This window comes from Lepus europaeus, unplaced genomic scaffold (assembly GCF_033115175.1).
Source record: "Lepus europaeus isolate LE1 unplaced genomic scaffold, mLepTim1.pri SCAFFOLD_3_1, whole genome shotgun sequence".
NCBI lineage: Eukaryota > Metazoa > Chordata > Mammalia > Lagomorpha > Leporidae > Lepus > Lepus europaeus.
This window is the reverse complement of record NW_026909276.1, coordinates 9,984,919-9,996,988: the sequence shown is the minus strand read 5'-3', so window position 1 is coordinate 9,996,988 and position 12,070 is coordinate 9,984,919. Positions and strand designations below refer to the sequence as shown.

The 12,070-nt window shown below is 35.8% G+C and overlaps 1 long non-coding RNA gene across 1 annotated transcript in view; it reads left to right on the top strand.

Moving 5' to 3' along the window:
• Positions 1-12,070, top strand: part of LOC133755289 (uncharacterized) — a 57,685-nt gene that overhangs the window by 35,662 nt on the left and 9,953 nt on the right. Inside the window, exon 2 of the long non-coding RNA XR_009865367.1 lies at positions 11,198-11,314. This is a non-coding gene — a long non-coding RNA (uncharacterized LOC133755289). The remainder of the gene's footprint in view (positions 1-11,197; positions 11,315-12,070) is intronic.

Sequence of the window (12,070 nt, the reverse complement as noted above, 5' to 3'; positions counted from 1 at the left end):
GATTTCAAAACTGCAATAGTTGAAACAGCATCATACTGGCATAAAACCCAACACAAGGATCAATGGGACAGATTAGATAATGCTGAAATCAATCCATGTGATGTTTGATGCAAGTGTCAAGAACAGACATTGGAAAAGGATAATCCATTCCATAAATGATCTGGCAAATCTGTGTAATAATAATTTTTTACATATGTAAAAAATAAAATAAAATGCATACCTCTCACCATATAAAAAATCAACTCATGATGGATAAAAGGCCTAAAGATAAAACCGGAAATTATAAAATTACTAGAAGATAACAATGGGAGCAAACTTCAAAACAGTGATGCAGACAAAGAATATTTGAATACGATGACAAAATAGCACAGGCAACAAATACAAAACTAGATAAATGGGGTTATATTACATTCAGAAACTACTGCATAGCAAAGGAAATGCCACATCTAACAGAATGTGAGAAAATATTTGGAAGCTACTTATCAAAGAAAGGATTAAGAATCAGAATATATCTGAAACAAAAAAAGACTCATCAACAAAATAATCCAATGAAGAAATGGGCAAAGGACATGCACAGACAGTTCTCAAAAGAAGATATACACGTCCTCAAGAAACACATGAAAAATGCTCAATATCACTGGTCAAAATAGAAATTCCAATAGAAACCACAATGAGCAATCACCTCAACACTATTCAAATGCTATCATTAAAGAGACAGAAAGTACAAATGTGAGCAAGGGTGTGGTGAATTTGGAACTCTCACTAAGCATCAGAGGTAATATAAATTATTTTGCAACTCTGGAAAACTGTGTCAGAATTTCTTTTTTTTAACTTAATATGTATATATTTGAGGTAATATTGTTAACTTACATCATAGTCAAAGGCTTAATGGCTCTACTAAATAAAAAGTTACACAAACAAAAAATTAGAAATACCATAGTCCAGTGGAAAAATAGGCAAGGGATATAAACAATAATAAAATGAAACAATATGTAACCTCACTTACATAAAGTAAATTTTAAAATAGTCACAACATTATTGAAACTATAGTAATATATAATTCTTATAATACATATAACAAAGATTTAAAATCAATTTTGACAATTTATTTAAAATTAGGATCCAGAAATCCCATTATTGGATATATATTTGAAAGACATGAAATCATGGTATCGAAGAGTTACAGCACTATTCACAGTAGTTAAATATGGGATCAATGGAGTTTCATTATCAAATGAATGCATAAAGAACATATGGTATACATACACAATGGAATACTACTCAGTCATAAAATGGGTGAAGTCCTGTCATTTGCAGTACAGTGTTGGAAACTGGAGTTCATTGTGTTAAGTGATACAATGTGGATGGATACTTACATCACATGGTATCCCATAAATACGCATAGCCAGGAGCCAGGTGCTTCCTTCTAGTCTCCCATGCGGGTGCAGGACCCAAGCACTTGGGCCATCCTCCACTGCCTTCCCAGGCCACAGCAGAGAGCTGGACTGGAAGAGGAGCAACCAGGACAGAATCCAGCATCCCAACCAGGACTAGAATCTGGGGTGCCAGTGCTGCAGGTAGAGGATTAGCCTAGTGAGCCACAGCACCGGCCCTAGATTTACATGATCAACATTACCAGAGAAAGGGTAGGCTTTATGCCCTATCTGCATTACATAGGCCTGAATGGAATTGCAAGATATCTTGACTACATTTATTACCAAAACAATTATATTGAGTTTCTAAATACTGTTTCCAAATGGATTCTTTTGAAAACTCTAAACATCTTTGTCTATATTTCAGTATATATTCTTAAAGGAAATTTTGTAAGAATGCACACAATTTAAGTGAGTGTCTTGCTCTTTATTATTTGAAAGGCAAATGGAGAGACAGAGAGATGGAGAAAGAAGGCAGAAACAGCTCCCTTACACTGGTTCATTTCCCAATTGTGCACAAGAACTGGGAATGAACCCCTTGCAACTGGAAGTCAGGAACCCAATCCAGATCTCTTAGATAGATGGTATGAATTGAAATACTTGGTCCATTACCTGCTGCCTCCCAGGGTGCCCATTATCACAAAGCCAGAATCTGGAGTAGAAACAGGACTCCAATGGAAGCACTATGATGTGGAATGTGGGCATCCCAACTTGTGACTTAACTGCCAGGCCACATACACATTCACTTTTTTTGTTTCTAAAATTTATTGACAGTACAAGACTCTTAAATTACAATACTTTATCATGAGTCTTGAATTGAATTTCTCTTGTAGTTTGTACTCATCTTCAATTGTTTAAATGTCACATTTTATTCTTGAAGTGTAGATGTAGAATTATCCTTATGGATTAATATAAAATTGGCAAATGTTATTAATACTTTTCATTGTAATAAATGGATCATATATCAAAATTATATAACAATTGTAAATATTAAGGTGACCAAAAGAAAGTATCAAATGACTTGAAACAAAAGCCGCACAGGTGATCACTTACATCATAAATAAGAGTGTCAATTGTTAAATCAACAACGGGAGTCCCTGTGCACTTACTCCTCCCTATGTAGGACTTCTGTTCTTAATGAGTTGTACTATGAGAATCAACTGTAAAACTTGTTTTCAAAGAGTAGTTTATACTTTGTGTGTGTGTGTGTGTGGGTACAAATTATTAAAATCTTTACTTAGTATAGAGGTGATCTTCTGTATATAAAGTTAATTAAAAATTAATCTTAATGAAGAATGGGATGGGAGAGGGAGTAGATGGGATGGAAGTGGGGGTGGGAATGTGGTTATGGATAAAAGAACTGCTATATTCATAAAACTACACCTATGAAATTTATATTCATTAAATAAAAGCTTTCTAAAAAATTTTTTAAAAAGAAATCAATAAGAAAACAGAAGCCCAGAAAAGCCTCCAGTATTTAAAACTCAAATAAACTATATAATCCACGAATGAAAAAAAATCACAAAGATTATAATTTATGTTGGAAAAATGAAAATACAAAATAATAATTACATTTGTGGTAGATACGTGGAGACCAGAATGTCTTTATGACTCTAACATCTGAAATGGAAATTACTGCCCTTTAAATATAGGCTGGCCTTTGCCTACCAAGCCAACACAGCTTGGCATATTTAAAGCACTGAAAAAGCCATTAGTAACAAAGAATACTACCCTTTTGGGAAACATATTAAATTTAATTTGAATATTTTCTCTAAATAAATAACAATCATTTAATAGTCTATGTTATGATATCAAATTTTAATTCTAAATTTAAAATGTTAAGAAAAAATGGGAGAAACAATGACAATGGGGTTGGTAGTAACTTATTTTATATAATACTAATGATTCAAAAGCAACAAAAGAAAACTGCAGCAGGAATTGTATAAAATTAAGTTTTAATTTTTTGTATAAATATACAACAAAAGGTACTATCAGAGTAGAAAGGGAACCCATTTGATGGGAAGTTTTTACAATTCATGTTTCAGGAGAGATTATTATTGGAGATATGTTGCATATAAGAAAATCCTACAACTCAGAAACAAAAACATTTAGAGATGGGCAACGGATTAAATATTTCTACAAAGTTATTCAAATTGCTGCTTAGCACATGAAAGAATTATCAGCATATTTGTTGCTAGCAAAATGCAAATGACAAACAATAAAATACCACTTTACATCCATTCAAATGTCAGTTATGAACAAATAAGTGTTAGTGATGCTGGAGAAACTGAATCTCTAATATACTCCAGTCGTGAATGCAAAATGATGAAATAATATGGAAGAAAGTACTGAAACTTCCAAAAAACTAAATGTGAAATTTTCTTATTATCCAGGAATTCCACTACTGAGTCTACAACCAAAAGAAGTGAAAATGGGTTTCCACTGTTGAGGAACAATTTTTTTTTAATATGTACATACTATTTAACTTTTTACTTAGTGTAAGTCTAATCTTATGAGTATAAAGTTAACTGAAAATGGATCTTTCTTTGTAAAAAAAATAAGAATAGAAATAGGAGAGGGAGGCTGAAGAAGAGTGGTGGCATGGATGGGAAGGAGGGTAAGGTGGAAAGTATCACTATGTTCCTGAATCTGTATATATGAAATAGATGAAATTTGTACACCTTAAATAAGATTTTTAAAAGAACAGATATTTGCACACACATGTTCAAAGCAACATTATTCACAATAAACAAAAGATAGAAGCAACTCAACTTCCCATAAAATGATAAATGAAAAAAGAATGTGTGGTATATACATATGCATTAGTTTAATTTCTGTTGCTAGTAATACATTATGGCAGCCTGACCAAGTTATAGGCAGAAAAGGTTTATTTCTGCTCATAGTTCTGGTTGAAGGATAAGGAGCAGCATCTGGTGATGGCCTTCTCACTGGTGAATTCTAGAAGAAGCACAAGGCTTCACATGGTAACAGACAGGGGACATACAGGTGTCTCTGGTCTCATCCTGCATTCTCTAAAAGCCATGTCATGAGGGTTCCACTCTGATGATCTCTAATCCTAATCCCATCCCAAAGGTACCACCTCTAAACACCACATTCAGATTAATTTTCCTGCCTTAATACCTTACAAGGGGAGATTAACCCCAAAGTTATGTTCAAATGAGAGCAACATACAATGAAATATATTTGGAATTGAAGAATTATCTTATAACTTTTACATGTACCAGGACAAGGGAAGAAACTTGAAGAAGTAATACTAATAGAAGTGACCAGTAGTAAGAGTACAATTATTGTATAACTCCACTTATATGAGTAGACAAATTCAAGAAAGAGAGTAGAGAAGTGATCACAGGGTCTGTAATGGAGAGAAACATGGAATTAGCTTTTAATGCATTCAAAGTTTTATTTGTGGGGAATTAAAAAAAATCTGAGGTGGTATCTGAAGGTTGCTTTGTAATGCAAAATATTTAATGCTGTTAAAATATGCACTTAAAATATCCAATGTTCCATAATGTATTTTATTACAAGAAAATGTTTTCTCTCAACTATGAACCACAGTCTTAGTCCATAATCATTTTAATGATTGATTCATAAGCCTATTTTTCACTACTAATTTTTAGATTGTGAAATAGCAGAATATACCAATTAAATGAGTTTGAAACAGTGGCAAGTAATTTTGGAGCTACAAACATGCAACTTAGTACAAACAACATATAGGATCATAAAAAAATATATATGCAAAAATTTATTTTAAAAATTATTTACTTGGGGCTGGCATTGTGGAAAAGTGGGTTAAAGCCCTGGACTGCAGTGCTGGCATCCCATATGGGCACCAGCTTGAGTCCCAGCTGCTCTATTTTTGATCCAGCTCCCTGCTAATGTGCCTGGGAAAGCAACAGGGGATGGCCAAGTCCTTAGGCCCTGCACCCATGCTGGGGACCTGGAAAAAGCTCCTGACTCCTAGCTTCAGATCGTCTCAGCTCTGGCAGTTACAGCCATTGGGGAATGAATGAGAATGGAAGACCTCTCTCTCTCTCTCTCTCTCTCTCTGTCTCTACCTCTCTCTGTACTTTTGTCTTTCAAATAAATAAAATAAATCTTAAAAATTATTTATGTATGTACTTATATTTGCCATTTTGCAGTGTTTCAAGACATTTAATCTAGTACTTTACAAATTTTACTAAAAGTTAATGACAGTATTAAGAGTTTCATTTATTTATTTACAAAATGCAATGAGAAGTTCTGTTACAACAAAATGGCTGAAATAATGCATCCAATATAAATCTAAACCAATAGGTGTTCTTCTTACAGACAGAATTTAAGGAAATTCATAATGACCATTCCTGGGCATATGAAAAATATTGCTTAGAAGAACGTTTACAGTATATGAGGATGTACTCCATGTGAAAATACCAGTGTTGCTCCAAAGATTAAGCTTGTGACATTGACTAGATTCACCTTCAATAATGACATCTATTGATCACCACTCCATGAAAGGCCAAGGCTCCATCAAGGTAAAGCTCAGAGCTTGTACATCAGTCCCAGTCTCCCATGTTGGTGGCTGGGACCCAACTACCTGAGCCATTACCTGCTGCACCCCAGGATGTGCATTAGCAGATACCTGGAATTGGAAGCCAAATCAGGGTTTGATCCCAGACACTGATATGAGATGTGGGCATCCCAAGCTGTATTTTAACTCCTGTGCAAAACATGTATCCCAGAATTTTCTTAAAAAACAAATAATAAGTATGATATTTTTGATGCAAGTATAATTATTGTTATTTTTCTACCTACTACCAATCAGATAATAATCATTTTTAAAGATATAGTTCTATGAAAAGGGGGGGAAAGAGGGGAGGGAGAAAGGGGAGGGAGAGAGGCAGAGAGACAGAGAGAAACAGAGACACTGATTTTCCATCCACTAATTCACTCCACAAATGCCCCCAATTGCCAGGGCTAAGCCAGCCCAAAGCCAGGAACTAAGAATTCCATCTTGGTCTCTGATGTGAGTGGCAGAAACCCAACTACAGAAGACATCATCCACTCCCTCCCAGGTACATGATCAGGGAGCTGTATAGCCAGTGTGGTAGCCAGAACTTGAAGTGCATGCTGATAAGGGATGCAGGGCTTGCGGAAGGTGTCTTAGATTGCTTTCCAACACAGCAACTCCCTGAACATGATAATTTAAAAATTACACTTAAGCTATTCATTCAAGGTAAATATGGCTTTTTAAAAAGAGAGAGAATAAGTGTCCTTTGAAGGAACATGTGTTATGAAGAGAACAAGTTTTAAAAATAGATGCTTCAAATATTTTTCTTATGTGATGTGAGGATGTGACAGATACTGAGCTGAGCAGCCCAGACCAAGATAGGACTTTTGCTCACTTATGGAGACCAAGGTCAGTGGACTGCCCCCTGCTGTCACCTCCTTCTAGGTCAATCTCTGTTGCAGTCATCTAGAGGTCTTACCCTTCCTGAGAAACAGGGTGATGGTTTGCTGTTAGGTTGTATAAAGGTTCAGAATTGAAAAAAGGCATACTTGTTTCAGACTTAATTACTGATGGGGTAAAGCATCGTAGAGCCTCTATAACAGTTCCAACTTCTTCCTTTGCCCCATGTTACTTCCTCTCCCATCTAGTTATAGGACTTGGTCCCAAAAAATAATTTTGCTCTCCAACTAAGCAACATCTGCTTTCTGGGAACCTAAACTGGAATGTGTCTCACTTAGTAAAACTCTACATACACTGACATAACAACTGAGAAACAGAATTTTTAAACCTATTTAAAAGTCTTCCATCTGAGGAGTGTTAATTATTTTGAAGCAATTTACTAAAAATGCAAATATTAACATTTGATGCAATATATTTATCAAAATTATGAAAGAGCAAAGTTAACATCTCAAATTTCAGCAAAAATCTTTGCCTAATTAATGTACTTTTGCTACTAAGGCAGGGAGAGATGGACACACAGATATACAGAGACCTGCTATCTGTCTATTCACTCCACAAATGCCCACAACAGCCAAGGCTCTGCAAAAGTCTGATGCCTGGAAGTCAACTGGGACTTCCATGTAGATAGAAGGATGTCAAGCACTTCAGTCATCATCTGCTGCCTTTCATGGTCTGTATTAATATAAAGATGGAATCATAAATTAATATAGGATTCAAACCCACACTCCCCAATCTGGGAAGCAGGTAACCCCCAAACCATCTTAACTATGCAAAATACCCACCCTAGATAAAAAATATTAAAAGCTGTGTTTCCTGTCTCTGTTCTTTTTGTATATTTCTCTTGACTCTTGTCCTATGTACCCCCTAACTCCTGAATGCTTTCTTCCACTGTCACCACATCCACTAGCTTTTAGCACAGCTGGTAGGAGGAGGAGACTAAAATATTATTAATGTGCTAAAATACCTTCTGGGGTTTTTGTCAGCAATGATATTTCTTATATGAAAAACCCTACAGTATTAGTAATTGAACAACAGCTCTTCCTTTATATACACTGCATGTATGCATGACAATAATGTGAAAACAAAAAGACAGAAGTAGCTGTCTAATCTGATTAGACCTCAGACTGATCAAAGATGCCAGGACAAAAAAATCCCACTTTTGTGATATGAGTCAAGGCTAGTTGTGAGATTCATATTACCTATATGAATGTAAGAGTGGAATGCAGACTATGACTCTATTTTAGATGTATTGAGCTTTTGTATAACCACAAAGAAACATTCAACATGTAGTTATACCTGTGACCCAAAGGCTGGGAAGAAACAGGAGTGTCAGAACACAGAGGCAAAAATCTGCCAAGAATTGCAGAGAGGGATGAATGGGTAACCAAAGGAACACTCTAATACACCACATTAAAAATAAAAAATAGGGGCCGGCTGGAGCCATGGCGCAGTAGGTTAATGCTCTGCATGTTCTAGTTCTGGCTGCTCCTGTTCCAATCCAGCTCCTGGATTCAGTCTGTCTTATTTGGGGAGTGAACCAGTGGATGGGAGCTCTTTATATGTCTCCCTCACTCTGTCTCCCTTCTCCACCCCAATTACATCAATATTTTGAACATGGCAGATGGCTCAAGTAAGACAAAGAATAGAGAAGAGTCTTTGAGTTTGACTACAATTTATGTTTTGGTAAATGACTGAAGAATTGAATAATGAAGTTTAAATGAACAACAATTGATTTTCCTAAAAATACAACTCTGGAAACTCTAAAAATACCACCTTCATTATCAGAGTGGCATGCAGGTGGAATGCAAACTAGTTAAGCCACTATGGAGTCAATCTGGAGATTCCTCAGAAAGCTGAATATAACCCTACCATATAACCCAGCCATCCCACTCCTTGGAATTTACCCAAAGGAAATTAATTTGGCAAACAAAAAAGCCATCTGCACATTAATGTTTATTGCAGCTCAATTCACAATAGCTAAGACCTGGAACCAACCCAAATGCCCATCAACAGTAGGCTGGATAAAGAAATTATGGGACATGTACTCCATAGAATACTATACAGCAGTCAAAAACAATGAAACCCGGTCATTTGCAACAAGATGGAGGAATCTGGAAAACATCATGCTGAGTGAATTAAGCCAGTCCCAAAGAGACAAATATCATTTGTTTTCCCTGATCGGTGACAACTGAGCACCAAAAGGGAAACCTGTTGAAGTGAAATGGACACTATAAGAAACAATGACCTGATCAGCTCTTGTCCTGACTCTAGATGTACAACGTAATACTTTATCCTTTTTAGTATTTGTTGTTGTTGTTGTTGTTGTTGTTCTAGTACTAGTGGTTGAACTCTGTAATTAACACACAATTATTCTTAGGTGTTTAAATCTTAACTGAAAAGTGATCCCTGTTAAATATGAGTGGAAAAAGATAGGGAGGAGATGTACAATTTGGGACATGCTCAATAGGACTTGCCCCAAATGATGGAGTTAGAAATGTGCCAGGGGATTCCAATACAATCCCATCAAGGTGGCATGTACCAATGCCATCTCACTAGTCCAAGTGATCAATTTCAGTTCACAATTGATGAATCTGATAGGCCCAAGAGTCAAAGGGATCACATAAACAAGACTAGTGTCTGCTAATACTAACTGATAGACTCAAAAAGGGAGAGAAGGATCCAACATGGGAAGTGGGATACACAGCAGACTCATAGAATGGCAGATGTCCTAAACAACACTCTGGCCTCAGAATCAGCCCTTAAGGCATTTGGATCTGGCTGAAGAGCCCATGAGACTATTGTAGGCATGGAAAGCCAAGACACCATGGAAAAAAAAAAAAGAAGAAGACCTAAATGAAATATCTCTGCAAGTGAGATCCCAGTGGAAAGAACGGGGCCATCAAAGAAGGAGGTACCTTTCTCTGAAGGGAGGAGAGAACTTCCACTTTGACTATGACCCTAGCAGAATAAGATCAAAGTCGGCAAACTCTAAAGGCTTCCATAGCCTTGGCAACTCATGACTAGAGCCTAGGGAGATTACTGATGCCATAAACAAGAGTGTCAAATTGTTAAGTCAGCAACAGGAGTCACTGTGTACTTACATCTCATGTGTGATCTGTCCTTAATGTGTTGTCTAATGTGCAGTGATGCTATAACTAGTACTGAAACAGTATTTTTACACTTTGTGTTTCTGTGTGGGTGCAAACTGATGAAATCTTTACTAATTATATACAGAATCGATCTTGTGTATATAAAGATAATTGGAAATGAAAAAAAAAAACCTGGTGTTAAATTGGAAATGGCATAGAAAATTAATTAATTTTTTAAAAAAAATATTATGTAGGATCTCTGTCTTTAATGTGCTGTACACTGTTATTTAATGCTATAACTAGGACTCTAACAGTATTTTTTCACTTTGTGTTGCTATATGGGGGCAAACTGTTGAAATATTTACTTAATATATACTAAACTGATCTTCTGTATATAAAGAGAATTGAAAATGTATCTTGATGTGAATGGAAGGGGAGAGGGAGCGGGAAAGGGGAGGGTTGCGGGTGGAAGGGAAGTTATGGGAAGGGGGAAGCCATTGTAATCCATAAGCTGTACTTTGGAAATTTATATTCATTAAATAAAATTTTAATAAATGAAAAAAAGGAAAAACAGAGCCTCGGGTGATTACTGACACCTTAAATAAGAGTGTCAATTGTTAAATCAACCACAGGAGTCACTGTGCACATACTCCTCATGTAGGATATCTGTCCTTCATGTGTTGTGCTATATGAATTAATGGTAACTAGTACTCAAACAGCACTTTACACTTTGTGTTTCTGTGTGGGTGCAAACTGTTGAAATCTTCACTTAGTATATGCTAAGTTGATCTTCTGTATATAAAGGTAATTGAAAATGAATCTTGATGTGAATTGGATGGGAGAGGGGTCAGGAGATGGGATGGTTGTGGGTAGGAGGGAGGTTATGGGAGGGAGCCAATGTAATCCATAAGTTGTACATTGGAAATTTATATTTATTAAATGAAAGTTAAAAAAAGAAATTATGCATCTTGTTATCTCACATTTTTGCCTAGAACTTTAAGGAAAATGTTCAAAGTAGATGTTTATTGTAGTACACATCTCCATAATGGTTCAAATGACACTTCATTTACCCATGCCCTCACAGTTATTCCTGACAATAACCCTTGATTTTCCCATTTCATTTGTTTTAGCCAATGGGATATTAGAAAATATGATACAAGCATGGGTTTTAGAAGTATGTGTCTAATAGTTCTCCTTTTTTGACACAGTGATCTTGTGAAGAAACTTGGGGCCTGCCTCTTGGAGAAAGAGAGAATATGTTAGAGCCAGAACAAATCACCAGACATGTGAATGAAGTCATCTTTAAGACACCAGACTCAATCAAGGTACGAGATGGCTAAAACCTTATTTGTGAACCTAGACTGATCATAAGAACTCTCAGCTAAGCCCACCCCAAAATGTCAACTGATTTATAAATCAAATTATTCTTTTCTAATCCAGTAAGTTTTTTGAGTATTCATACAACAAATGCTTATACATATTTGTGAGTAGGTCAGAAATAAACTGCATGACAAAATCAGTGCAACTTTACAATCACATGTAGATGTTTTCATAAACATTATATGTGCAAATCAGTTGGCTCTTACTAAAGCTACTGGCATGAAGAGAGGTTATGTGAATTCCACAAAGAAATTGTCTGAAGATCATATCTCCATGTTTTAAATTTTTACTTACATGTGTACACTGTATTATATTTTATAAATATTTCAAGAAACTTATTAGCAGTTAAAATCTCATACAGTCTAAATTTCTTATTTCAAATCATAGACTTACAGCATCATAGTCCCCATGCTCAAGACCCTGCTTATAAGTAATATTTCATAGACTCTAGTCAGTCCTCCTCAACACATTACACCTCCCTTGTGAAAGTTGGTCCAAATAATTCAATGTCACCAGTCTTTGATAACCTATGGACAAGGCAAGGTAGCATCAATCAAGTCATGTTCATTCTGGTCAGTCTGTTCTGTAACTCCTTGGGCCAAATAAAGCTAGGATTGACACAAGTCATGGCTTATTTTGGCCCTACTCTGAAACACTAAGAAAAAAAAGTCCAGTGAGATGGTTGTTTTTTTCAGAGACAA